The 14,189-nt window shown below is 31.8% G+C and overlaps 1 protein-coding gene across 1 annotated transcript in view; it reads right to left on the reverse strand.

Moving 5' to 3' along the window:
* The window catches only part of Eip93f (Ecdysone-induced protein 93F), a 156,979-nt gene extending 144,417 nt beyond the window's left edge, over positions 1–12,562 (reverse strand). The window contains exon 1 of the mRNA XM_064051558.1: positions 12,506–12,562. The gene's annotated coding sequence lies outside the window, so the exon portion shown is untranslated. The remainder of the gene's footprint in view (positions 1–12,505) is intronic.
* Between the last annotated feature and the right edge of the window lie 1,627 nt (positions 12,563–14,189).

The following is a 14,189-nucleotide window of genomic DNA, read 5'->3' on the forward strand; positions in this document are numbered from 1 at the left end:
AAACGGGAGACCTATTCCTTCGTGCTGTAGGGGTCCTATAAGGTCGAGTAAACGTAAAAGTAGAGAGTCTGCCGACGAACTCGATTACAATACTTCCTTCGCTAACGCTCGGGAAATAAAAAATTGATAAAAAATTCGTTGTATGTACTTAGTTTTAGTGTTAAGGTTAACTTTTTCCAATCGAGTCTCTTATAAGCAAGCAGCAGGCTCAATTTACCACAATCCTGTATTTTTCTTTGCAACCATAACTGGTTTCGTCTATGTCTTCGTAGAAATTGCGTTTGTAGTGGACGTTTTAAAATTCACCTAATTTTTTGGAAGGTCCAGCTCTAAAAAAGTTTTTAAATGGAATACTTCTATTTTTTAGAGGGTATATCATTTGCCAATACAAGATCTGCCAAAATCAGTCCTGTCTTAACAAGTACTAAGCCCCGCCCACCCACCCACCCACTTCTCATTGTAACGACGAATTTTATTCCTGTACAGTATAAGTTTCACCTTTCATTCAGAGCAGATAAAATAATTACTGAAATGGAGGCGGGGTGGGTGGGCGGTGTTAATTATTTGTTCTTCTGTAGAGTCGAACTGAGAAATAATAGTACCTAGGCTGTAAAAATGTAAAAAACGCTCTAATCGTGACTTTTTTCGCGCTTGTTACAATCTCTATGCAAATAAAACACATAAGAATTTTTTTAATCAATAGTTTCTAAGATATTTGTTTTTTAAAAATGGAAGATTGCATTTTGAACACATTTTTTTAGTCACTTTGTCTGACTATAGTGTAACAAATTAAACAATGTATGTATGCAACGTATTTTTCAAATGGAACACCTCAATCTTTTTAGAGAGTATGTCATTTGTCAGTATAAGATCTGCCAAAATCAGTCCTGTCCTAGCAAGTACTAATCCCCACCCACCCTCTTCTCATTTTAACGACAAATGTTATGCCTGTGCAGTATAAGTTCCACCTTTCATTCAGAGCAGACAAAATTGATAACTGAAATGGAGACGGGGTGGGTGGGCGGGGTTTTAATTCTTTGTTTTTCTGTAGAATGGGATTGGGAAATAATAGAACCTAGGTTGTAAAAAAAGTAAACCATAAAGCTCTAATCGTAACTTTTTTTGTTCCATTATTTGCTATAACAATTTATTTGTTATTTCAGAAGAAAACAAATAAGAAATGGGTGGGTGGGCGGGGCTAAGTTTAACTTTTTCCTGCAAAGTCTTTTATAAGTCAGCAACAGTATATACAGAGTGTTTTTCAAATGGAACACCTTTATTTTTTAGAGAGTATGTCATTCGCCAATAAAGGATCTGCCAAAATCCGTCCTGTTTTGACAAGTACTAAGCCCCGCCCACCCACCCTCTTCTCATTCGTACGACAAATTTTATTCTTGTACAGTAAAATTTTCACATTTCATTCAGAGCAGATAAAATTAATCATTGAAATGGAGGCGGGTGCAGACGCGAATTGGGCAATTGCACCCATTGCCCCCCCCCCGACACACAACCGAGGTACTTTATTTTGACCAATTTCAAAATTTTGAAATCATATTTTATTTTGTAAATACAGTACAACCTGTATAATCTGAACTCACGATTGTCTCAACATCCAGTAATCCGAACAGAGGCTCTTTAATCCGAACAAAAACTCTGCAATCCGAACTGAACTTGAAAATATTCATCTACTTCCAAAAATGATGCAAGATCTTTCTGCACATGTTGTATGGAATATTTTGAAATTTATAAAAATTGGGATATTTCAAAGCACTGAATTAACTAATTCTGTAGAAACGGATAAAGTTATCGGAGACCCGAAATCTACAAGAGAAAGTATTTGATTAAATTTCGAAAATCGTCGAAAATCGGTCGAAATTTGCATGAGAAAAATTTCATTTTTGAAAAAATTTCCTAAAAATTCTGAAAAAATTCAGGGATATATATCCCGACGTGCTGATTCCAAAAATATACCATGTTTATGGTAACGGAGCAATATTTTCGGAAAATTTGCTGTGAAATTCGAATTTTTCGAAATTTTTAAAAATTGCGATATTTCAACTGGACGATTCTGGAAAAATGGTTTAAGTTATCGAAGAAATGAAGCCAGAAGTGACTTCTGAGGTCCAAAATCTACAAAAAAATATATTTAGTTTAATTTCGAAAATCGTCGAGAATGGGTCGAAATTTGTATAATGGAGGTAATACGAATACATAATGGCAAATTTCATTTTTGAAAAATTAATCTAAAAATTCTGAAAAATTTCAGGGTATAGATCCCCGGGTGTTTGTTCCAAAAAGAGTAATATTTTTTTAGAATGTATCTATTATCCATTGTTGCTTAAGAATTCTATAATCTTTGTTTAATACAATTTAGATTTATTTCTTGAAGTTTGTTTTCAGTTGTGTATGAAGTTGTTACTCAATTCCATTTCAGATTTTTGGGAAAATTGCTGATCCGAACAAATCGTTAATCCGAACACACCTTTTTCCCAATTAATTAGGATTATCGAGGTTCTACTGTGCACTATATGTGTAATGAAAAGAACCAAATGTTACCCATATTATGTGAAAAAGAGTATACTAGCTAAAATTTCATAAATTTTTTTGTTTAGAACGAATTTCTGGTAGATAGGTAAAATCGCACAAAAATTGCCCCCCCCTGAACGAAATCCTGTATCCGCGCCTGGGCGGGTGGGTGGGCGGGGTTAATTATTTGTTTCTCTGTAGAGTTGAATTGAGAAATAATAGTACTTAGGCTTTAAGAAATCGAGAAGCATTAGTAGCAATTGAAAAAACTTAAAAAGGGTTTTTAAACAAGCAAATAAACAAGCAGAATTTTGACCAAATTAAGAAATATAAGGAACTTGACAAACCTGTGAAACTTGCAAAATTAAAAAATGTGAGGAACTCGGGACACTTGAGAAAGCTGAAAGACTTGAAAGCTTAAAAAAAATGAGCCTTAAAAAACTTTGACGAAGTTGAAAATTTTAAAAACTTCAGAAACTTTGCATCTTTGACAAACTTGAGGATTTTTAGTAAATTGAGAAGCATTAGTAGCAATTTAAAAAATTTAAAGGGTTTTTAAACTAGAAAATTCCAGAAATTTTAACAATTTGACCAAATTAAGAAGCATAAGCAACTTGAGAAACGCGAGCAACTTGCAATACTTTAGAAACTTGAAAAATGTGAAAAAACCGAGACCCTTGAGAAACCTTAAAATTTTGAGCATTAAAAACTCCACAAAATTGAAAATTTTTGAAAAGTTTATAAACTTCATATATGTTTAACAAACTTGAGGAATTTTAGAAAATTGAGAAGCATTCGTAGCAATTTAAAAAAAAATAGAGGGTTTTTAAACTAGAAAATTCCAGAAATTTGAACAATTTGACCAAATTAAGAAAGATAAGGAACTTGACAAACCTGTGAAACTTGCAAAACTTTAGAAACTTAAAAAATGTGAGGAACCCGAGACACTTGAAAAAGGTGAAAAACTTGAAATCTTAAAAAATTGAGCCTTAAAAACCTTTGACGAAATTGAAAATTTTAGAAACGTCAGAAACTTTGTATCTTTGACAAACTTGAGGATTTTTAGAAAACTGAGAAATATTAGTAGCAATTTAAAAAAAATTAAAGGATTTTTAAATTGGAAAATTCCAGAAATTTTAACAATTTGACCAAATTAAGTAGCATAAGCTACTAAAAACGACAGAAACTTGAAAAATGTGAGAAAACCGAGACACTTGAAACCTTAAAAACCTGAGCTTTAAATAAATATAATTATATGTGGATGTTATGTGGAGCAAATCATATTATACCTACTTCAAGCAAAAAACCGACCCTCTTAAAGATCTGTTTGATTATCTTCATTACGAGCTTCTTTGTTAAAATATTTAACCTTATAACAATAAACTCTGCATTAAATCGTCAACATTTTTGACGGCTTATAATAAACATAACAATTTTAAAAATTAAAAAAATATAATATCGAAGAAAACAAATACCGCATATCAGGTCGCATTTTTTAATAAAGATGTAATTAATATATTTTTATAAATTTCAACAAGTCGATTATGTTATCAAATAAAAATACATCTGACATGAATTCATTTAATAATATTTTGCTATAATGTCATCAAACAGCCCAGAAACCATAAAACTAATAGAGAAAATTCTTCTTCTGTACTTCTCTTAGCTACAACCCGGAACGTAAAAATATCGGCAAATATCATGACCATTAAAATTGGAGGGTCTGAAGTTACCAAAGTGCCTCGTGTATGTATCGCATTACCGGTATTTATTTATTTACGTTAAAAGCTTTATTTCATCCGAAAATGAACACATACCAACCTGTTGATTTTTGGTCATTTGGAAGCGTGTACTTGTTGACACATTTTACAAGTTCGTAATCAGATTTATGGAAACAGAGTAAAACAAATCAAAATTCAATTGTCGTCACAATCGCTTAATCGCCGGAGTTGTGTACTGAATTAAAGTTTCTTGTATAATTCGAAGATCACAGGAAACGTCGTCTTTGACAAGTCTTGCAGACGAAGCAGTTTTTATAAGAAAAGCAACAAAACTGTTCATGTCTGCTGAATTTTTAAGAAATTTCAAAACACTTCTACATGGCGTTGTTGTGACTGAAAATAAATCAACAGCCGAGTAATGTTTGATAAGACATAGTTTAAATAAGAAAATTACAAAAAACTTGCTAGGCAAGCACCAAGACAGTAACAAAAAAAGTTACGGATCTAATAATTAAATAAGGTAAATTTTTGTACATATCTGTAAGTTCATTTTTCGGTGTAAACAAGAAATAAACACTTGTTAAGAAAAAACCTTGAAAACAAATCGCATAAACAACAATAAACACAACACAATTTGTTGTACACCTTTCACAATAACATCTTATTATATTCTATTTCGTATGCTGAATAAAACGGTGAAGAATACCTAAAAGGTTTACTTCGTCCGAATGCAGCTGACGTCTCGATATTTGAGATTAGTTCGGCTATTTTCCGTTAGGCGAACACGCCTCAGATACGTGTCAGACGTGAGACATGACGGCTAGGATTACTATAAACAAGAATCGAGAAACACGTTGGCGTACAACAAATTTGAGTGAAAAATTAGAAAATTGTAGCGATGTTTTTTGTGGCTGTATGTGGTCTACTGGATCTACAATATGCAGGAGCCCTGTTTATAAAGGCTCATTGCGCATTTATTGTTTTACAAAACAAGGAATGAATGAGAAGATGAGTATTAAAAAATAATATGTATATAGATATCATCTTGATAAGAAAATCGAGAAGATTTTATTTAACTTTCACAATATTAGATCTAATGAAGTTTTATAGTTAGATAACTGTATCCTTGCAAAAACAGCTATTTTATACTAGATTCTCAACCTCGTTATTATAATGTATGTACAGTAGCTCAATAAGGAATGAAAGATGACATAGTTTTTAATATACACACTACGGCAAACACCAAATATTTATTCATTAACAAAAACGTATTGTAAACTTTTAGATCATGAAACACTAAATTTCAAAAAGATTCCACTTTTCTGCTATTTCCGGGCTAACTTTCAGTACAATCTTCGCAGATAAAAATTCACTCATAATTTAAAAGTAGATAAAGCATTAAAGTTTGATATCACCAGTAAGCTTGTGCTTCCAGAAAATTAATTAATTTTAATTAACCCAATTTTATGACTTGTGGCGATGAAAATACGCCTGTTAATATTTCCTTTGAAAATTTTGAGATTCCAAGCTGAACTCGACCTCAGATTATTGAGAGTTTAATTAATACAACCGGAATCTTCGAAATTTGTCGATATTTTTATAATACAAAAGAAAATTTCCTTATGGTCGTTTTTCTGATATTTTTCGTTAAAATGGTCTATTTCAGCTGCTGGTTAGTATTCATTCGTTCTCGCAGTTAAAGAAAATCATTACAAATAATTAAAACGTCACATAAAATGTAAATTAGGCTAAACGCAATTTAAAGTGTCATATATTTCATCCACATTTAAAAATAAATAATTCCCACTTTGACAGCTGTTGACGATTCCATAATAAAAAATTTATAGTTTCATACACCTGACGTGAATCTATAAAATACAGGTTCAAGTTTGCAGTCTTCGTTCTCGTTTATCGCCGCGTTTAACCTAAAAACTATTTTATTAACATTTATTAAACTCGTACGTGCGCCATTAGTAATTAAAGTTTCAAAAATCACCCATTCTCATGTCACACATCCATTCATTGATTTTATTATTACGATTTCATTAGGCCGATGATGCAAATTGTGTTCTTTACCGATATTTATGTTTATTACCTTTGTAATTTAACCGTTACGATGTGTTTATTTCCCTCTTAATATTTCAACCGTTCCGTTTTCCATTATTAATTGATTTTGACCCGAGGGCTCCATATCAAAAACGCACACAGAAACAATAAATTCAATTTTTTAAACAAACACTGCAAAAAATACAAATGTAAATACCATGCATTTGCCGTTTAGCGTTTCCCACAAAAGGACATCAAATCACCGACAACAAAGCGAGCAATTATTGTAAAAATTAATTTAGTGATCTGAAAAATTCATGTAAAATACCCTTCTCGCAACAAAGGGAAAAATAACAACTGCATCATGTCAAATAATAAAAACCACCAGACGCAGTGCCGGAGGGTGCTTGAATTTTTTTTATAACAACGCCGGATCGAGTGGAAGAGTATTATTATTATTGCAGACATGTTTATTTCGTGTGTTGTTTAGTTAATACGAATGTCGGCCGAATCTACATCCGTTCGCGAAAACAACATGCACTTCCGCATTTAGATTTGTCCTTAACGGGCGGAAATTTTTAATGAGATAACGAAAATCACGGTTTCGGCAAATGGCGGACGGGTGTGGCGGCCCATAGCTGACGAAGACCTACGCGGAGACGAAACGTCTAAAAAAATGTAATATTACAACGAAAATTTTAAAGTAAGGTACAGTGGGGAAGTAGTGAAGTCTAGTTCGACGTAACGTTAGGCAACAGATGAAAAGATCTGCAGAATAGTTCAAGTATAAAAGTAATTTATTACCTAACCAACCGTAGTTGTTTTTCTTGTGGTAGGTTCCGTTGATATAAGTATATTGCAATTATTTTTACTTAGATCTCAACGAGAATAGTAGATAGCAAAAAATCTTTTTGTCGTGTAACTGAAGAAGCAGAAAATTAGTTTTGAAATAATAAGCAATTCAAGAAATGTGCACTAAGAAAAGATGGTCGAAAAGGGTTAAGTCACGTTAAATGTCAGGAACATATATTACAGGTGGAAAGGGAGTGTTAAGAAACAAAACTCAAATTAACCTTTTGTGTGAAACTGCACATTATATGACAGAAATCTTATTTATGAAAATGCCACAAAGATATGTTTTTAAACGTCGAGCACTTACATGGAGACTACGCATAATTTTAAAATAAACTACGATGTTTATAATTTTTGGCGATTTTTAAAATAAAAAAACTCAATTACTTGCATCATTTCAAAAAAAGGAGAACAGAGAAAAATTTAAAAAAGTTACAAATAACAGAGCTATAAATAATATCGTAATATTAGACACTTACAACTTTTAACTTTTGTTTCAGAATTAATACTCTTAATTATTACTCAGAATCTGACGCCATCGTGTCTGTTTTCATAATAAAATAAAAACTGTGTTTCTTATTTTAATATTAAACTTTAACAAAAGCTACCTAGTGGTAGTAAAATTTAAAGTTAAAATGAAGTCGAAGTTGAACCCAGATCAATGTTTTTTCTTAGCAACCGATTAGTAGTTATTTAAGAAAAGGAAAAGATTGCCATATTGCAGAAAATTTGTACAATTTTCGAAAAAAGAATTTATTCAGGTATGTTTTAAAAATATAAATACAAGTATAACTCCTAAATAATGAAACATATTTAATGAGTTCAATGAGTTTTAATTTTTAAACTGGAGTTAAGGTTAAAATAGCCCCAACTGATTTTTTGTAAGAATCAGTGGTAAAATGACAACTTGCAGTACTTATGGAAAAAAATAATTTCAGTTTTATTATACAGGGTGAGTCACTAGTCATATCTCATTAATTAAAAAGAAAAAAACTCACAGACCGCAGTTGACGTTCCTTTGAGGGCTACACTCTATTTTTACCTCTAAATGTTTTGTTTTTAAAGAATTTGAAATATCGATATTTCAGCTTTCTCAAACAGAACACCCTATATCAAAAAACTAGAGTAAGATACAGTAATAAAATACAGGTATTCCTTTTGAAAAAACTGAAATATCGATATGTATTTGAAAAATGTAAAATTTTAGACTTTTTATAAAAAATCTGTATATCAAAATTTGGTCTTTATTTAACCTTTCACAAAAATTGTGAGACAGACTTTAAAAATAACGTACTGCGATTTTTTGTAAACCCTTCCATTGTTAAAAAATTTCAAGGAAATTGGAATCATGAATTTTAAAAGTAAACCCTAATTGTTAAACCTAAGAAGAGGTCAGTCAAAATATTTAAAAAATATATAGGGTGTTTCATTAAAAAAAGAACTAAGTTGTGTGTTACGCGTGTATAGTTAAACAAAATTAAGTATAGTCCTCAAAGAACCATTCAACTAATTAACGAGGTATCGAGGACCGCGCACTTAGTGACCCACCCTGTATATTCTTCTTTGAGAAGTTTTTTCATGATTTTAGACTACAAAAGAATAAACTAGGTTTGTATAGTGTTATTTTTTGTAATAATAATAAAAGCAGTGGCTCAAATTTTGTAAACTACTAACTTATTTTGACTCTCCGTCTGTCTGTCAGTCCGTCCGTCTGATTTTTGAAAAAAAAATCAAAATTATGAAACAACATTTTGCAATTTAATTTGGAATCTGCAAAACCGAATGCTTTGAAATCTTATAAATGATTTACACTTATGATAAACATGGGTGATTCGTGCTTCTGAGGTTTAGGATGCGTAAGCATAGCAAGAATGATATAATTAAGTGACATTGCAAGTCAAAGTAAATATGCATTAAAAAAATAATAACATTATGATAAACATGACAAATTTTTATTCAAAATATATTTACCCCTCCAAAAAATTGATGACGTCACCTCAAAAGTTTGCCGAATAAATCATATCCAAAATGTACAAAATATGATGAGTCTGTACTTGTGATTTATCATTCCATTCATATTTTTTGGATTTGCGTATACAGGGTGACTCAAAAAAATTAATGAGTGCGTATATATATTTTATTTATTTAATCAGAAACTACAAAACCGAATGCTTTGAGATCTTGCAGATGATTTACACTTATGATAAACATGACAAATTTTTATTCAAAATATATTTACTTGTCCCCTCCAAAAAATTGATGACGTCACCTCAAAAGTTTGCCGAACAAATCCTATCTAAAATGTAGAAAATATGATGAATCTGTACTTGTAATTTATCATTCCATTCATATTTTTTAGATTTGCGTATACAGCGTGGCTCAAAAAAATTAATGAATGCGTGAATATATTTTATTTATTTAATCAGGAACTACAAAATCGAATGCTTTAAAGTCTTGGAGATGTTTTACAGTTATCATAAGCATGGAAAATTTTTAATCAAAATACATTTGCTCAAAATGATGACGTCACCTCGTCACCCCAAAATTTTGCTGAATATATCCTATCTAAAATGTACAAAATATGATGAGTCTGTACTTGTGATTTACCATTCCATTCATATTTTTTAGATTTGCTTAACAAGTCGCTCAAAAAAATTAATGAATGAGTCAATTTATTTTATTGATTAAATCAGGAATAGTGCACTCTATTTTTTCGAAAATTTGGAGATATAACACTGTTATTATTAGTATTACATTGCATCAACCCAATTTGATAGAAACAAAATTTTGTTAAGTAAAAACTCGTTTGAAACATAGGCGTAGCGCGGTTATTAACATTTACATGCAGTTCAGACGTGCATTTGTTTTGTTGCGTTGACTAGGTTCCTAGAATGTGGTATAACCAAGTTATAATCAACCAGTTGTGAATTATATCATCAAAAATTAAAATAAAATCCAATGTTTTATATAACAAGCGGAAGTCTAAGCAATAAAAAAGTCTGGGCGACCATCGGTATTGTTTGCAGTGTCTCAATTTGACTCTCACGTGTACAATCTCAACAAGTGTTACCGCTTGTTGTCTCAAATTAAGAATGCTTAGATATACATAAATGATTTTGAGTCGCCTCTGCTAATACACGAGGCATACGTGAGTAAACTGTTTCGTTATTTTATTGATTATAAACCAATATTCAAGACGACCTAATTCATTTTCCCGAAAATTTGGGAATGCAGTACTTTTATTTTTAGTATTACACTACATCTATCCAAACTGATATATGTGTTCTTGCAAAAATGTTGATGACGTCATCGCATTTTTTTTTTTAATTGTCCCGCTACAAAAATGTAATGAGAAAAAAAACATAATAGGCATGCATTTGTCATGTTTCCCACAGCGAGGGAAGTACTGTCTAAACTCTTTAGACCAATTTTTTTTTGCAAATTTTTCTATATTTAAAGTTGATAGTTACTGCGATTTTTATTTTTTTAAGAGACCCATCGACATCTTAGAAGAAGAGGAGAAAAAATAGGGTAAGATACAGTAATAGAATACAGTTATTCCATTTGAAAAAAAGCGAAATAGTTGTCAAACCTAAGAAGAATATATTTAAAAAGATATAGGGTGTTTCATTAAAAAAAAAACTAAGTGGTGTGTTACGCTGTAAAAATAGAACACTTGTATAGTTAAAAAAAAAATTAAGTATATTCTTCAAAGAACCACTCAGCTCGGGACTTTGACTTTTCCTTCTATTTCTAATAATTAAGGAGATATCGAGGACCGTGCGCTTAGTGACTCACCCTGTATACTTTTTTGAGATGTTTTTTCATGATTTTAGACTACAAACGAATAAACTAGGTTTGCATAGTGCTATTTTTTGTAATAATAATAAATGAACTGGCTCAAATATTCAAACTACTAACTTATTTTCGTTCTCCAAAATTTTTTCTACTCTATAAACTTTCTTTGCAAAAATCAAAGTTTTACACTTTCCTGTAAGGCACCATTTTATCCTAGAAACACAAATTTATATTAGCCGGTTCATCAGTTTCGAAAATTATTGTCTAATATAATCGCAGACAATTTCACGGAAACAGAAAACCGTCATGATAAAAACAAAACTTCCAAATTGATAGGTTTGAAGATTACGTTTGCAAAAAATTTTTAACAAACACTTACCTGCAAGTAAAGAGGCAACAAGCAAATGACAAAAATTTGAAAACAAAAACCTGCATTTTTGTATTCGTTTATAACACTAAAAGTTTAAATTGTACAACAATGTCGGTTCTTTATTTTGTAAAAGATAAATTAAATCGTTTAGTACCAAATTTTGCAAGGCCGAATTATTTGAAAACAACAAAGCTACAAATACACCTACGTAGTTCAAAACACGTTCATTCCAAATCGATAAACATATGGGCAACAAATACTAGCAGGCATTCAACTAGTTTAAGGTTTAGAGCTGGCTGTGCATCGCTGAACGCATGTCGTCTTACTAATTCAACAGTTAAAGATAAATTTCATGTTAATTAATGTCAAACTGATAGCGTAAAATTTATTTTATTTTATTAAAAATGTTAAAATTTGGAAACCAATATAACTCGTTTCGTAAAAAAAGTTGATTAAATACGAATTTATATTTTCGACCTACGTTCGTCAAAACCAATAATAGCATCGCTAAATTATAAGCAATTAACACTTGATAACAATATCGCGAATATCGTGCTTTATTTATTTAACTGTCGACAGAATTTATGGGAAATCGTAAAAAACCTACAAAAAGATTCTTTATTACGTATTCATCTCTGCTTCTGCTACAAAAGGGACCACAAATAAGACTTCAGCTCCATTGTGTTCGCACCCAAACGGTGGCAGAAAGCAGCTGTCGAAAAAACCGGAACATTGTAAGTTCCACAGCCACATTAGCAAAAATCGTGTTAAAATCCCAACAGAATCATAACAAACTGCAAACCAGTTGAATTTAAACCATACTTAAAGTCAATTAAATATCCGGAAACCAAAACAAACAGGTTTGACGTATGGTAGCTGTAGGTCAAAAATAAATTTTCGGAAGTTTATCGCGTCACATTAATGCCGAGGTGCGCTCACTGCATCGATAACCTTAGAAACGGCACTCTCGCGTTTCGAATACCATTAATTAAAAACACATGTAGATGTCTAGTTGGCTGCAATCGCGAAGAATGCAAAGTCGTAACCTTAACCACCTAACGCTAAAAACTCGACCCATATAAGTTGAAAGTAATCGCACAGATCAACACAAAGTGACATAAATCCATCACGTTGTCCTAAGTCCCATTTACACGAGACAAAACAAACGTACTGTAAAAGTGCATGAACGTACCTCTCCTCCGTCTCACCCCGGGCCCCGCACTGAGCCAACTGTTATTCTCAAACACTGCCAACACCTAAAGAAAAATCAACCGACGAACGAAAAAAATGTTTTACGCGCGTTAGTAGCAAGAGCGCACTGTTGCATTGGTGCAATTGCAGTTGAGGTGCATGTGGTGCATATCCAAGTCCGACCTTGACACTCTTATGTCCTGATATACACACACATGCTCGCTGTAGGTATACGAAGCGGCCCTATTTCTGTGTATGTGTGTGTTTCTGCCGGCACCGCCGCTACTGCACTTATTGATTTTTTACCATAGTTATTTTAGGAGTTCACTGCTTAAAACTAAATGCACTTGCAGGCGCTGCACGAGGGGGTAATTAAAGGCGGCGAAAAAGTGGGGTGGAAAGGGGGTGCGTCTTTGTTTCGGCGGGGCAACGGGGAGGGAATGCGCGGAGGTGGCGGCAAGTATGTGTTGTCAGGGAAGAGCCAAATGTGTGACGTCTCAAACGCAATCGTCAAAAAATCTATGTCACTCAGTGGGCAGTAGAGGGGAGTCTGGACGAGTTGTTCTAGTTCAGGGCCATGGCAAATTGCAGCGGTAGTTAATCTTTCAATAAATTATGTACAACACAGGTTGTTTAAAAAACAGCCGCTATCGCCACTTAAACCATTTCATCAGGACACTAATGCTTGGATAACATGCCGACGTCAAACATTTATTTTTATTTTATGCTGCAGACACAGCTTCCATATTTTTTTGACATATTCTGTCAACTTAATAAAAAAGAAAAATAAAAACTAACAGCAAAATAAATATATTAAAAAAAAATAGTCTAAGGTTACTTAGACAGAACGTCCTGAAAAGTACATTCCAACAAATCCTTCTTCAAAAAAATATAAAAATTGATTTTATAATTAAAGATAATTCCTATAAGTTACAATAAAGAAATGTATAAATTGTTGAAACATGCTATGCCGTATTTCTAGTGAATTTATTCATAACAAAATTTTGTAATGACAATTTTACTAAAATTTTGAGATGATTTCATCAAGTTTTTAAGGGAAATAAGTAACAAATTTTGATTAGCGATTTGGCGTGTTGATGATAATTTTCGGCATTCGATAAATTGTAAAATGTTGTATAATTTTGATTTTGATTCATAAACCACAAGTACGGGAGTATATGTTATTTTACAAAATTTAAATAACATTTACCATAAAAAAGTTTGTCAAAATTAAAGATAATTCCTATAAGTTACAATAAAGAATGGTATAAATTGTTGAAACATGCTATGCCGTATTTCTAGTGAATTTTTTCATAACAAAATTTTGTAATGACAATTTTACTAAAATTTTGAGATGATTTCATCAAGTTTTTAAGGGAAATAAGTAACAAATTTTGATTAGCGATTTGCCGTGTTGATGATAATTTTCGGCATTGGATAAATTGTAAAATGTTGTATAATTTTGATTTTGATTCATAAACCACAAGTACGGGAGTATGTTATTTTACAAAATTTAAATAACATTTACCACACAAACGTTTGTCAAATTGAAGGTTGTTATTGTTCGGTTACACTTGGAAAGTAAAAAAATTATCAAACCAAATTAACTTTGTAACCACGTTTCGATTATTATTTCTTCGAATAAACGATCCTTTGATTATTCTCCATTCGTAATATTATTGTTA

Source organism: Zophobas morio, unplaced genomic scaffold (genome assembly GCF_036711695.1).
Source record: "Zophobas morio isolate AGI-343-1 ecotype UQ-CSIRO unplaced genomic scaffold, CSIRO_AGI_Zmor_V1 ptg000009l, whole genome shotgun sequence".
In the NCBI taxonomy this organism is placed as follows: Eukaryota; Metazoa; Arthropoda; class Insecta; order Coleoptera; family Tenebrionidae; genus Zophobas; species Zophobas morio.